Here is a 14176-nt window from a genome sequence, read left to right as displayed (position 1 = left end):
TGTTTTTTTCGATTTCTCCAACCATTTTTGTTTCAATATGCGCGCTTTCAAATTGCAATGCTATTTCTCCTATATCACGGCAATGCAAAATGCAAAAACACGGTAAGCAAATGACACCGGCAACAACAAAAATTGCATTACAACACCACCAACAACAACTGGCAACAACAAGCAACGCTGCTAAAACCACATGCAGAAAAGTTGTTTGTTGTTATTGTAGTTGTTGCTTTGGCTGTTGGCGGTTACAGCGTGTAACTCCCCTGCGATTACACACACCGTTCGGGGTGGCATAGGGGGTCATGCTCGAACAATTTCTACTGAAGTGCAATTTTTTCACTTTTGCCACATTTTTCCCCCCCGCCACTGTGGTGCTGCCGCAGTGCTCATAAGTACATAGCTATGTATTATAAATCAAGCTGCTTGCATTAAGCGAAAATGAGAAGTTTAAGCAAAAAAAAAAAACGAATTTTTTATTTCACTCATTACTTGCAACATTGTTGTAAGCGTTCGAGAGTCTTAAATATTCACGGATGTAACCACATTTATCTGCCACCACCTAGTTACTAACACAAATACCAGCATACATGCATACATACCGTGTTACCGCTGGCTACTGTTGTTTGCTGCCGTTTTTCATGCACCTTTTTCGCCTGCGTGCCACCTTGCCATTGGTTTGCGCTGCGGCGCTATTGTTGTTTTTGCTACTTAATTGCAAAATATTTGCGTTGCAATTCTTTCATCATTACGGCAGATACATATCTGGCAAGTAAAAAAGAAAAAAAAAAACACATTGTAAAAGTAAAAAGTAAATACCACACAGTCACTAAAGCAACAACAATGGGTACATTACAAAAACAAATTGTAATAATAAGTGGCAACTACAATGAAATATCTCTGAAATTCGTATCTCTGACAGTCGTCGACGGCGAATAATTGCAGTTTTTTCACCACAAGCAGCCAAGCGCCAGCGCGTTCCGCCCCGCCCACCGTACCGCCTTTCGCTCTGCACTTCAGTGCACATCGCTACTGTAATTAAAATAGTGTGCTCCCTGCCTCCATCTCTCTCTCTCGCTCTCACTTACTTCGGCAATGGCATTTATGAATTGCGTTGCGGAGCTCTAAGCCGGCGAAATTATACTGAAAATATTTTGCATTTTCCAATGAATATTGTCTAAGGAATTTTTATGCATACAAATTATAGAAACCCATGTCGGTATGTGTGTGCATATGTTTGGCTGTGTGTATGGAGGGAGGAGGCTATGAAAATGCTCCGCTGTTGTAATGCGTTTCAATTTCAGTTTAATTTGTTGCTTCTGTAGTTTAAAAACGGATTTCAATTCTCTGCTGACTACCGGTAATAGTAGTAATAAGGACTAACGGTAAACCTTATGCTATTGCATTCTCAGCTTGGTAACACTGCGGTGAGTGAGCACTATAATGCTAGTATTAAGAGTAGAATAAGTAAGAAAATAGAAGTACATAAGTATATGTATGTAAGTTAAAAAGAAATTAGTTAAAAAAGTATACAAAAAAATAATACATATTTCCGATAATGCAGACATATCCTAAGAACAATTCTTCAACTCAAGGCGAGATTTTTTATTTCAATTGACCGTAAGATCTGGTAGATACGGTAGTTCCATTGATCCCCGCAGTTCAAAGACTCTGAATAGGGAGTCTTGATGTCATCAAAAATTTTCCAACTGTGTGAGATGCGGTAACCAACTCGTGTTAAACTCCAGGAAGGAGCCTTAATGTGACCATCCCCGCAGTGCATCTGGATTAGGCTAAATGAACTGAGGCCTCGATGTCTTTTAGTCTTCTAAGGATTTTACACTTGACACAAACCTTACAAAAGAACATTGAATTGATTTCAATGGTGGGCTGGTGGTCGAGAGGTATACAGTCACTTGAGTATACATAGGTAACACCCTGCAGTAGCATTTTATCTCATCCGTCTCGTTAAAACCCTGGGAGACGTCGGAGTATGTTTCTGGCTATGAACGCGCCTCTTAAGAAACTACCCTAGCCTAGTAACAGAGATAACGTTGAAATCATATAAGACGACTACCTTTCCGGCAAGGGGATAGCGACTCTGATTTGTTATCCTTAGCATATGAACATTACTGGAAGATTAATGACAACAAAAAATTAAAAAAGACGACCGAGGGATAAAGTCGAAACCGACTTCAATGGACATTCTCTGGAGTGGGAAGCTATCACCCAGGGCAACGAAACCATCCCCTGAACAGAAATCGATCCAGCGGCTGAGATCGCAAGGGAGAGAATCCTCCTTCGAAAAGAAGCCACTCCGTAGAGCTTGGCGGAACGACCATAGTAGGGGAGATAAGTTCATCTCCGGTGAGGTATGAAAGCGGGTACCAACTGATAATTGCATTGTTTTCTAGCCGAAACCTCCGCACCGGAATAAATCGGGCCAGATAGAGAACATTTTAAACCTCAAATTGCACAAATGTAAGCTTTTCGTAAATAACCTGATTTTAGGGGCAAAGTATACATGGAATGAAAATAAGATTCTTGATAGAATTTTCAATTTTTTCAATTTATATGGGCTTAGAATAGCTTTCACCAAATGGAAGATTATTAAGTGGCGAAGCGTAGGTTTTTCTGCATAATCCAAGTTTTAAACTTTTCTCATCAAATTTGACCCGGACTGACAAAAAACTACATTTTCACCTTCATATAGTTTTTTTTGTTCCGAGCCTCTGCTTCGATGACTTTCAGTACCTTCAACGAATTTCGGTTTCAGCTCATTAGCTAGATTGTTGATCTCCAGTAATGATTTGTTTGATGAACATATCCTGAACCTTTATCTCTTTTGCGACCTATACTCGTCGACGATTTTTTTAAAAGATTCAGGTCTTTTAGTACGAGTCTAGCATTGGCACGCTTCATTGCTCATTGCCTTAACCGAAGTTTTTTGAGCCGATCCGTAAGATATGCTAAGACCGTCTGCTATCTCTCTAATGCCAACACTATGATTTTCAAGAAATGTTTCAGTAAGTTAACCGATGTTAACCATTAACTGAGGTGCATGGATGACTCGTATAAGGCAAGTTTTCAATGACTTGTGCCACACAAGGACTTGTGTACGTGATAAAGTAATGTCCCCAAAATATAATATTTCTGTAAAATTTTTAACGCATTCGTAGCCGTGAAGCACCAGACAAACTTTTCAATTGGAATGGACCAGTCCGGGTCAAATTTGATCGTGTGGTATGTCCTTCGGAACATTCTCTGGGGGTGATCTAGTGTAAAATTTTTATTTATTTTTCACAGTTCGATAGCTTAGATGCACAAAGATATCTCCCTAAAAGAGTTTTTCAAAATTCAAATTGTATCCGAAATTATCGCCAAAATAATGACTCTCTGCCCCAAATATACATATGTACATACTACGTCTATGATTAATTTCATTTTGCCGAAATGAAACGCTTTAAAGAATTCTCTGCGCGATTAATTCTACTTTATAGACAACCTGCCGTTATCTGTTTCTTTCAATGTTGCGTCAGAGTCATGTCTTTTATCTTTGTTGCCACATTTTTATTGCTCTCTTTTGTGTTGAAATACTCGTGCTCGTATTTTGTATTCTCCTTTGATAGGAGCAAGCGAAATGTCAACAACCATTTTTGGCAAGCTGCAATAAAAATTCCGTTATTACTGCACAAATCTGCCGAAGCAGCAAAAAAACGAAAAAAATCGTCCGCCACACGAATTGCCGCTGGGTGCTGTGGCTCTCCGTATGCACTCTTTGATGCCGTTGTGATGCGTTGCGGTGTCTGTCAGCACAGACGCCTACGGTCAGTGACGGCGACAGAAACAAATCGATACACAGACGTTGACGATGTTGACGGACAGTTGGACGCACTCGATGGGCATCCACGTGTTGCTATAACCGTGTCACAGAACAATGAGCGGTGGCTCGTCCAATGTATCAATATGCTGACCAGCTGGACAATCATTGCCACAGTGCGGCAGACACGGCGTCGCAATAATATTAATGCAATAACATTTTTGGTTGCGTGAGTGTGGCTGCCCATCAAGCGATGCCTTCTTTGGTCAGACAGTTGATCGTTGGCCGCAGTTGATGTGTTTGACTTTGACAACAACACGACACGCCATTGCATGGATTCGTCAGGTCTCGAGAGACTGTGCAACAAATAAACATATATAGTATGTGCAATTTGCGATTTTGGGTAGAAGGAGACGCGATATTTTGGTTCAGATTTATGTATTCCACACGCGCACAAAAATACGTCTGTCTAAATGTCGGCTCTAAACGCTTGTAGACGGAATTTTGAACTGACAGCTTATAAGGAATACAGGTCATAGATGTTGACCTTGAACCTTTCTAACGCAATTTGGTCACATGTTGTCTCTTAACTTTATGAGACCCTAAGGCGAAAGGTAAAAACCTATTTTAACAAAGCATGATTTTGGTAACATTGGTCCCATACCAGAAAGTCATAGTCCAATATGGGCCTACCCAAATTTATAAAAAGAGTTTAAGGAATATATGGATTTCTAAACTCATTAGATCATCGTTAGGTTAGGTTAGAGTAGAAGGCTGAAGGACTACTATATGTATGTATATATTATTTTGTGAGGTCATAGAAAAGAAGAAGTCTTATGTTGGAGCTTATAGATTAGCAAAACACTTAAAAAATAATACAAATTTGCATAAGCGTTTAATTTCAACTCCCGCCAGTTTGATGAGATGTCCAAAGTTTTTAAGTCTTGGCCTCCCAAACATGGGACAGTCAAAAAGGTAGTGTTGAGTTCATCTTCTTCCATACAGCTTCTGCACAGCCTTCCTGCGTAGACGCCAATAGGGCAATGACCCGTTAAAAGCCCCAAAACTAAGGAGAGGCTACACGTTCTGAGGGCAAAGAAATCACTAGATCTCCTGACATCAATCTTGGGCTAAAAGGGTTTTACGACAGCGCAAGAACCGATGGTGGTTCAGCGCTGGCCAAGCTTCCGCGAAGCCCAGCTATATAGTAGTAGAACACAAGAGGATACGGGACCACCGCTCCGCTCATCAACTCTACAGCTTACTGCAATTCCGCTGTGACTTGGCACCCATACCAGTCGTATCACAAAGAAACTCGATGCTATTGATAGCGAGGTTAGAGACAATCAATGAGTTCAAGGCTAGTATCGTCACTCTGCTATCTCAGTAAATGGTCACTTCTCTGAAGGAGCCTACACTCTGAAGCAACAGATCGACTACTAACTTAATGGCTATAACCTCGGCTTGGAAGACACTGCAATAGTTAGGAAGTCTGTAACTAGAGTTGATAGAAAGGTCCTGACAGTAAACAACCTTTAACCCACCCGTAACGAAGCTCAATACCCCTCTCCTCCAACTGCTTCTTTTCACCCATAGCTCCCACGTCGGTATATGGTCAGAGAAGGAGACGCCACAGTTCGGTTTTGCGACTCCTTGATCTAAGTGATCCGGTCCGATATCAAAGTGTTAAGGATATCCAAATGTTCCTTCCGGCGATGTCACTCTGCTGCAAAAAACCTTTCCCAGAAAAGGATTCATTTAGTCAAAAATTAAATTCTGGTAGTCCGATCAGTACCTTTTTACAAGTATATTTTGGATTTTTGGATTTCAGATAATTTTAAGCAAAAAAGTCTTCGTCACCACCAGAAACCATTTTTCGGAAGTTCTTATGCAGATCGACTACGGGAACAGGGAAATCCAAAAAAACGCTTTTTTTCTTACACGCAAATGGATTCAACTCCCTAAGAGAGTTATGAATTATTATTATTGTTAATAGAGAAAGTGCAAAAAAACGACGTTTGACCACAGTCCAAGGTATTCTTCGTGGGTTCAGGGTAAAATGTGTTTCAAGAATGATATTATTTCCGGAATTTATGCCAGGTAAATGGCAATGACTGTTGATGTGATGACATGTGATATGATACTCGTATTCACCTTGGAACCTGTTCATGTCTAAAACTGCTCTTAGTACCAAAAAGCTACAGTCTTCACTAAGGTAGCTCCAGACATAGTAGAATAAATGTATATTTTTGTCGAGCTTTAGAGTCGCGCGGATAAAAATTCTTCTAATTTTCAGAACGGTCTCTAAGAATCGCTATTAGTCTAATATTCATTCATCCAATTCAATTTTATAACGACTTTATATTATTATTATTATTTATATAAGTTAACTTATTTTGAGTTTAATTTTTCTTTTTATTTAAAATTTCATTTATCTGTGTAAACATTTTGTCACGCACTGTACAAGTTAAGTATTTAATTTTACTTTTTATATTTTTGGAGTAACATCCAACTAGCGCAGTGAACAGCCGAATTAAAAGTGAAACTTAAATCTAAGCTTAAGCTATCACCAACTTAATATTCTAAGCGCCGGCAGAGCGAGACGTCGGCAGCGACGCATATTGTTAGTGGCGTGCTAGTAGCGTCATTTAGTTTAGCGTTCTTTTAGTGGGTAGCGGTAAAGTGGCGTGCTAGTAGCGTCATTAAAATCCCTGTTTTTAGTTTGGCGTTCTTTTAGTGGGTAGCGGTAAAGTGGCGTGATGCGTTTGCCAAATTGTGTACCTGCATTCCAGGGCATTCTTAAGCTTACATGGTACAGCAGGTACAGCACACTGTGTAACAAAATATTTATTTTGTTAACTCCTCCCTTCTTAATTTCGAACGTCCGCGTTTGACAGCCAAGTGTAAAGTTTTATTTGGACAACTGAGTGACTTCGATGTAAAGAGTACTATGGCTGAGCTGCAGAATCGTGTTTCGTACTGTAAGCTTTTATTTATAAAATGTTTCAATGAGCGACATATGTATGTACATACATATGTAGTGTATTTGGCACTGGTATCGTATTCAATGACGGTTAGCTTGATTCCTTAGGCTGGTGATAGGTGCTGTTTATTCGCCCTTGCGCAATTAAGTGGTGTATTTCCTAACTATGTACATACATATTTTACATGATTTACTGCTTAAAGTATTTAAATATTAGAAAAAGGGTTACAATTCATTTTCATTTTTCATATTTTACATTCATATTTAAATATTGGAAAAAAGTTTACAAATCATTTTCATTTTTCATATTTTACATTCATATTTAAATATTGGAAAAAAGTTTACAAATCATTTTCATTTTTCATATTTTACATTCATATTTAAATATTGGAAAAAAGTTTACAAATCATTTTCATTTTTCATATTTTACATTCATATTTAAATATTGGAAAAAGGTTTACAAATCATTTTCATTCCTACAAGTGATTCTTACTCTAAATGTTTCTTAATTTTTTAATTTATATGAAGTTATAACATTGGCCTTGGCTCAGTTAATAACATGAGTATATGTAGTAATTTTTTCTTTTTACAATTTCAATTTCAATTTTAAATATTTTTATTTTTACTTTTTAGTTTTATTTTTGATAGTAAAGTTATATTCTATTTACTTTAACGTATTTTTTCTAATTCTGATGCATATTATTTTTGTAATTTTTCAATAAGTTATAATTTTAACTTTTTACTTAAAGCAGTTTTTAATTAAATTTTTATGAACGGTTTTACCCGATTTGGTGAGGACAGTACTGTTAAAGTTTTTAGCGACTATTTCCTCTTTATATCGTGGAGTTAATTTATTTCCTAACCTTTTATTTATATTTACATAAATTGTGTCACCTATGTCGTAATTCTTCATGGGCGTTTTGTTTTTATTATGATAATTTAAATCGGTCTCTTGTTTTTCTCGTAGCCTCTTAACGTTTTCTTGCCTATTTATTTCTATTTGTTTGGAATCGATTAGTGTTCTGTGGCCAAAGAAGAGCTCGAGAGGTTTTTTACCGGTTGTTGAATGGATTGAGTTGTTGTATTCAAAAATTGATCTGTCTAGGAGTTCCTCAAATGATTCATGCGTATTTTCTGATTTGAGGCAACGTATTATTTCGGTAAGAGTAAGGTGAAATCTCTCAACTTGACCGTTCGAACAGCTTTTATAGGGTGGAGCTTTGTGAATTTCTATATTGAATTGATTAGTCAGCATGAATGTGATTGGGCTGGAATTAAATGATTTTTCATTGTCGAATATAATAACTTTTGGTATTCCTAATGAAATTATGATGTCTCTAAGAGGTTGTTTCAGATCCTCTGCCGCTCGTGATTTAATTTGTTTAATAAGAGCATATTTCGAAAATTTATCTATGGCGGTAAGAATGAGTTGTTTGTTTGTGTGGTATATATCGATATGGACAATATGTCCGGGGTACTCAGGTATTGGTGTGCTTTGAATAGCGTGTTTATGAGGGTGACGGTCGTATTTATTAAATTTACATGTTCTGCACTGTTTCACGATTTTTTTAATCTTGGCTCTCATTTGTGGAAAATAAAACTTTTCTAGAATTTGCAACTTGTTTTCTTCGCTATTTCGGTGGGCACGATTGTGTTCATTAATAATTTCCTCATTTTGATCGGCTGAATTTGTTAGATCTCTTACTAACTTCCTAGTGAACTGTATTTTGTATCTGTTGAAACGATCGGCAAAAATTTTTTGTATCATACCTAGTGTTCGTTCGTCTGTCATGAGGCCATTAGTAACCGATGGGTTCAGATATGATTTAAGGATATTGGCTAATTTTTCTTCGTTGAAAGTTACATCAGTTACTGTGTGACGATGATATGTTGGGAATGGAATTTCAAACTTGTAGTCAGTGTTATTTCCTACATTGAGGATGATTTGGTTTTTGAATACGTTAAGGGGTACATTGGCAAATGGTATCAAATTCTGTGAGGAGCTTTCGTCGCTGTTCTGGGTCAACGTCATAGAGTTAATATGTGAATTGCGAGGGGGACGAGATAAAGCATCTGCAACTTTATTCCTTGTTCCGGGTTTGTACTGTAGTTCGTAATGGTATTCTTCTAAAATTGATTTCCATCGCTTCATTTTAGAATTGGAATTTTTGTTAGATAAGGCGTATGTTAATGGTTGATGGTCTGTAAAGATCTTTACTTTGGCAGTCCCGTACAAGTAGTTTCGAAGGCATTTCAAAGCCCAAATAATAGCTAGCATTTCTCTCTCGTTAGTGGCATATGCTTCCTCCGTTTTACTTAGGGTTCTCGAAATGAATATAATGGGTCTATTTTCCTGTGTTAATACTGCGCCAATAGCGTATTTTGATGCGTCCGTCGTTAGGTGAAATTCCTTATTATAGTCGGGATAAGATAGCATAACGTCTTCCGACAATAGAGAATTTTTTACCTTTTGGAATGCATCGATGGCTTCTTTGGAAAGGTTAATGTATTTCCTACTAGAAAGTCTTTTGGATATATGTCCTTCCTCCCCCCTTAAAAGGGATGTCAAGGGTTTCGTCAATTTGGCGTAATCTTTTATAAAACGACGATAGAAACCGGACAGTCCTAGAAATGACCTGAGGTCTTTTATAGTTCTTGGACAGGGAAAGTTTTTAATTGCCTCTACTTTTTTTGGGTTGGTTCGTATACCATTTTGGGATACAATAAAACCAAGGAATTCGACTTCTGTTTTCAAGAATTCACATTTGTCGATTTGCACCTTCATATTAGCGTTTTGTAAAGTTCGAAATATGGTTTCGATATTTTGGAAATGTGATTCGGTATCTTCACTAAATACGATTATGTCGTCAATGTATACGTAGCATATTTTCCCTATGTGTTCACGTAAAATATCGTCGAGTGCACGTTGAAAAATTGATGGTGCATTTTTGAGACCGAATGGTAGTCTTGTGAACTCGTATTTTCCGTGTCTTACGGAGAAAGCCGTTTTTTCTATATCGTTCTCTTTTAGAGGTATTTGGTGAAATCCACTTTTAAGGTCTATGACTGAAAATAATTTGCTTTTTCCTAGTTCTGAGAGTACGTTACTGATGTCGGGTATGGGATAACGATCAGGAATGGTGACGGTATTGAGTTTCCTATAATCAATAACGAGTCGATATTTTTTCTTTCCTGAAGCGTCTATTTTCTTTGGTACTATCCATACCGGAGAATTATAAGGAGACCGTGAAGGTCGAATTATGTTATTGTCAAGAAGTTCCTGTATTTGTTTTTCAACTTCATCTTTTAGGGAAATAGGATATGGATAATATGCCGAATATATTGGCCTTTCGGTTGTAGTTTTTATTTCACCTTTTACGATGGTTGTGAATGTAAGCTTTTCGTTTGGTTCAGCAAATAAATTTGAGTATTGTCTTATTAAATTTTCGATATGAAGTTTTTCTTGTTCAGTCATGTGTTCTGTTCTGATGCCAATGTTATTTAAGGAATTTGCAGATTGTTGTTTTATTTTGATTTTATAGTTATTGCAAATAGTCATATAATTTTCTTTCGTATGAATGATGGCGGATAGTTCTTTTAGGCTATCATTCCCTAATATTCCGTCGAAGGATTTTAAAGGTGGCAATAAAAAGAATTTTACATTGAAATGATTTTGTTTAAATAAATTTACCATTGTATGGTGAGTTATCTTAACATTACCTGCTATTGAATTTACGTAGAATATATTTTTATTAGGAATGGGGTTTTGAACATGTTTTGGTTGTATGTAATTTCTGTTCGAGCCAGTATCGATAAGGAATTTGAGCAATTCACCGCTAGTTGTTTTGCACTCGAAATATGGTAGTGATGAATTGCTTAATCTAAAAAAATGTATGTCTGTAAAGTCTTCAGTTTCGTTAGGAAATGTCTCGTTTATAAATTTTGTTTTGTTCGTGTATTCAATTAAGTTTTGTTCATAATTATCTTGTTCGTTTACGATTTCTGAATTATTGATATGAAAATTTCTTTGTAGTTTTGGTGGATTTTGATTATTGGAAAATCCACTTGTTGGTCTTTTCCCTGTGTATTTAGGAGCAAAAGATCTGTTCACATAGTTAACATTAGCTGTTTTTAGACTTGGATCTATGTCCATAGGTTGCGGTGGTTTTGGGGCAGTTGGCCTAGGTGGAGGAAATTTATAATCATTATGTCCGTAACGGTATTGGTTGTAAGGTCTATTTGGTTGGAATACCCTTTGAGGTGTTTGTGGCGAGCGAAATGGTTGAGGATAATCTCGATATTGGTTAAATGTGTTAGGGTGTGAACTATAGGAAAAAAGTGGTGGTGAGCTTGTGCTTAGCCCTTTTCCAATATTATTAGTATGTCTGGCATACTGAGCCCTAAAGTTTTGGTTTTGTAATTTTGTACATAGATATAAAGCTTGTGGTAGGTCTACTGGTTCCTTCATTCCCAATAATCGCGGTAGGTCGCCTTTAAGACCTCTAATAAAAGTATCTAAAGCCTTATCGCGGTATGTGCCTATTAAGACGTTCATGGATTCACTTCCGATTTCCATACACGAAATTTTATTTAAAATAAGAGACAAATGTTCATACACGGCTTGATAGAATTGTTCCACCGTTTTGTTGCCTTGAACTAGAGTAATCATTTGGTACTCAAGTGTGCCGAGATCCCGCTTATCTGCATAATGCAGAGTCAAACATCGTGAAATGCTGTTCCAGTTTAGTGGAGTATTATACGACTCCAAAACATTATCAGCAGTTCCAGTTATTTTATTTCTTATAGAATTTATAATACCAAAATATTTAGCTGTTCCTCTGATAGGTTCGTACAACTTTAAAATTCTATCAACGCTCTTCTTCCAAGAGCTGTATTCGATTGGATTTCCCGAAAATTCTCTGAGGCAGCGAACTACGTCAGGAACCTTATCTAGATCATCAATATTATGCCTATATTCGCTGTTAATTACTTCATCTGTACAGTTAAGTTCGTTATGATTAGTTTGTCTGCTGTCTTCGGTGAGGCATACATTTCTCACTATTCTTCTAATCAGAGCTTCTAATTCTGGTGTTGCGTTTACTTGCTCTATAATTGGTGTATTGGCAGGAGAGGGTACGGATGGTATATTTATTATTGGTGGACGAATAAGGTTGTTTGGGTTAGTCATTTTGATTATTTGTTTGATTATATATTTTTATTCTATTAATTTTTTGTAGTTTTTTTAGGTTATATTCGTATTTATTATAAGAACCGGAGGGTCCCCCCGAAGGTGGTGAATCGCGGTCTTTTTAGGTATTTTTAGTTATAGCTGTATAAGCCTCTAAAATGGTTATTATTGTTTTAATATCGAATTATATCCGATCTCTGGAGGGTCCCCCCGAAGGTGGTGAATCGCAGAGGCGTTTTAAGTTAGAAAATGGTTGATATTATGATTGTTCTCTGGAGGGTCCCCCCGAAGGTGGTGAATCGCAGAGACGTTTTAAGATAGAAAATGGTTGATATTATGATTGTTCTCTGGAGGGTCCCCCCGAAGGTGGTGAATCGCAGAGACGTTTTAAGTTAGAAAATTGTTAATATTATGATTATTCTCTGGAGGGTCCCCCCGAAGGTGGTGAATCGCAGAGACGTTTTAAGTTAGAAAATGGTTAATATTATGATTGTTCTCTGGAGGGTCCCCCCGAAGGTGGTGAATCGCAGAGACGTTTTAAGTTAGAAAATTGTTACTATTATGATTGTTCTCTGGAGGGTCCCCCCGAAGGTGGTGAATCGCAGAGACGTTTTAAGTTAGAAAATTGTTACTATTATGATTGTTCTCTGGAGGGTCCCCCCGAAGGTGGTGAATCGCAGAGACGTTTTAAGATAGAAAATTATTATAAGGATTAAAAGTTCCTTTTTAATGTGGTGTTATTTTATATTGATTTTCAACAAAATATTATAATTTTAATTTATGATTGTATTTTATTTTATTATAAGGATTATTTTAAATTAAAATTTAAATTTGCTTTTATGTTATATTGAATTGAAATTAATATTTCTTAATAAATTTAAATAAGTAGTAGGAAAACAATTTATTTTATTTTTACTAATAAGTATTCGTATATACATACATATATAATATATATTTTGCTGTCTCAAAAAAAGAGATTTTTTTTGAACTTTTTTTTTTTTTTACTTTTTTTTTGTTTTTTTTTTTTTGTTTAGTAATAACTATTTTACCTCATTTTTCAATTCATTATATTAATTTTTTGTGTTCAACTAAAAATACACTTTTACATACACTTTTGTGAAATGAATATCTGATTCAAATTCTTCTTTTTTTGGTAAAAGATAATATTTTTTGTTTGGAAAACGGTTTTTTCTCGATTTTTTTTTTTTTTGAATTTTTACTAATTTATATTAATTTTTTGTGTTCAACTAGGAATACCATACACTTTTTTGAACCACTTATTCAAATTTTACATTTTAGATAGAAGATAATATTATTTTTAACACTTTTCACTTACATATGTATTTAATTGATTGAATTATATAATTAAAAATGGGAATTAAAAATACTTAAAATTAGCATCTTACACGTGCATGGCTGGAAGAAGAGTCCCTTTTAGTCCTTTGCGTCGTTACTTGGGTTCCCCCGATGGCCACTTCCTCGCACGCTTCTCTTCCTCAAGCATGGGTAAGAGATCGAGGTTGACGATTAATCCGGCTAGGAGGATAATTGATTAAAATTCCTCTGCAAACTCCTTCAGGCTGTTGTGTGGTTCTCCAATCCGTTGGGCGCCAGTTAACTTATTTTGAGTTTAATTTTTCTTTTTATTTAAAATTTCATTTATCAGTGTAAACATTTTGTCACGCACTGTACAAGTTAAGTATTTAATTTTACTTTTTATATTTTTGGAGTAACATCCAACTAGCGCAGTGAACAGCCGAATTAAAAGTGAAACTTAAATCTAAGCTTAAGCTATCACCAACTTAATATTCTAAGCGCCGGCAGAGCGAGACGTCGGCAGCGACGCATATTGTTAGTGGCGTGCTAGTAGCGTCATTTAGTTTAGCGTTCTTTTAGTGGGTAGCGGTAAAGTGGCGTGCTAGTAGCGTCATTAAAATCCCTGTTTTTAGTTTGGCGTTCTTTTAGTGGGTAGCGGTAAAGTGGCGTGATGCGTTTGCCAAATTGTGTACCTGCATTCCAGGGCATTCTTAAGCTTACATGGTACAGCAGGTACAGCACACTGTGTAACAAAATATTTATTTTGTTAACTTATACAAGGACAAACAATTCTAGAATTGGAATGGTTCGAAAAGCACACAGATTTCGATAAAGATTTTACTCAGCATCCTTTCTTAGCTTGCAGACTTGAATT

The 14176-nt window shown here is 36.4% G+C and overlaps 1 long non-coding RNA gene across 2 annotated transcripts; it reads left to right on the top strand.

Moving 5' to 3' along the window:
* Positions 1-11497: 11497 nt before the first annotated feature.
* LOC125778677 (uncharacterized) lies at positions 11498-13763 on the top strand. 2 transcript variants are annotated; one of them, XR_007422858.1, is made up of 2 exons: positions 11498-12201; positions 12352-13763. It is a non-coding gene; the product is annotated as an uncharacterized LOC125778677 (long non-coding RNA). The 2 variants fall into 2 exon arrangements; XR_007422859.1 differs by having other exon boundaries at positions 11498-12276.
* The last annotated feature ends 413 nt before the right edge of the window (positions 13764-14176 follow it).

The sequence above is a fragment of the Bactrocera dorsalis genome, chromosome 5, assembly GCF_023373825.1.
Source record: "Bactrocera dorsalis isolate Fly_Bdor chromosome 5, ASM2337382v1, whole genome shotgun sequence".
NCBI classification, from domain to species: domain Eukaryota; kingdom Metazoa; phylum Arthropoda; class Insecta; order Diptera; family Tephritidae; genus Bactrocera; species Bactrocera dorsalis.
The sequence above is the reverse complement of the archived record's forward strand: the minus strand, read 5'-3'. Positions and strand labels throughout refer to the sequence as shown.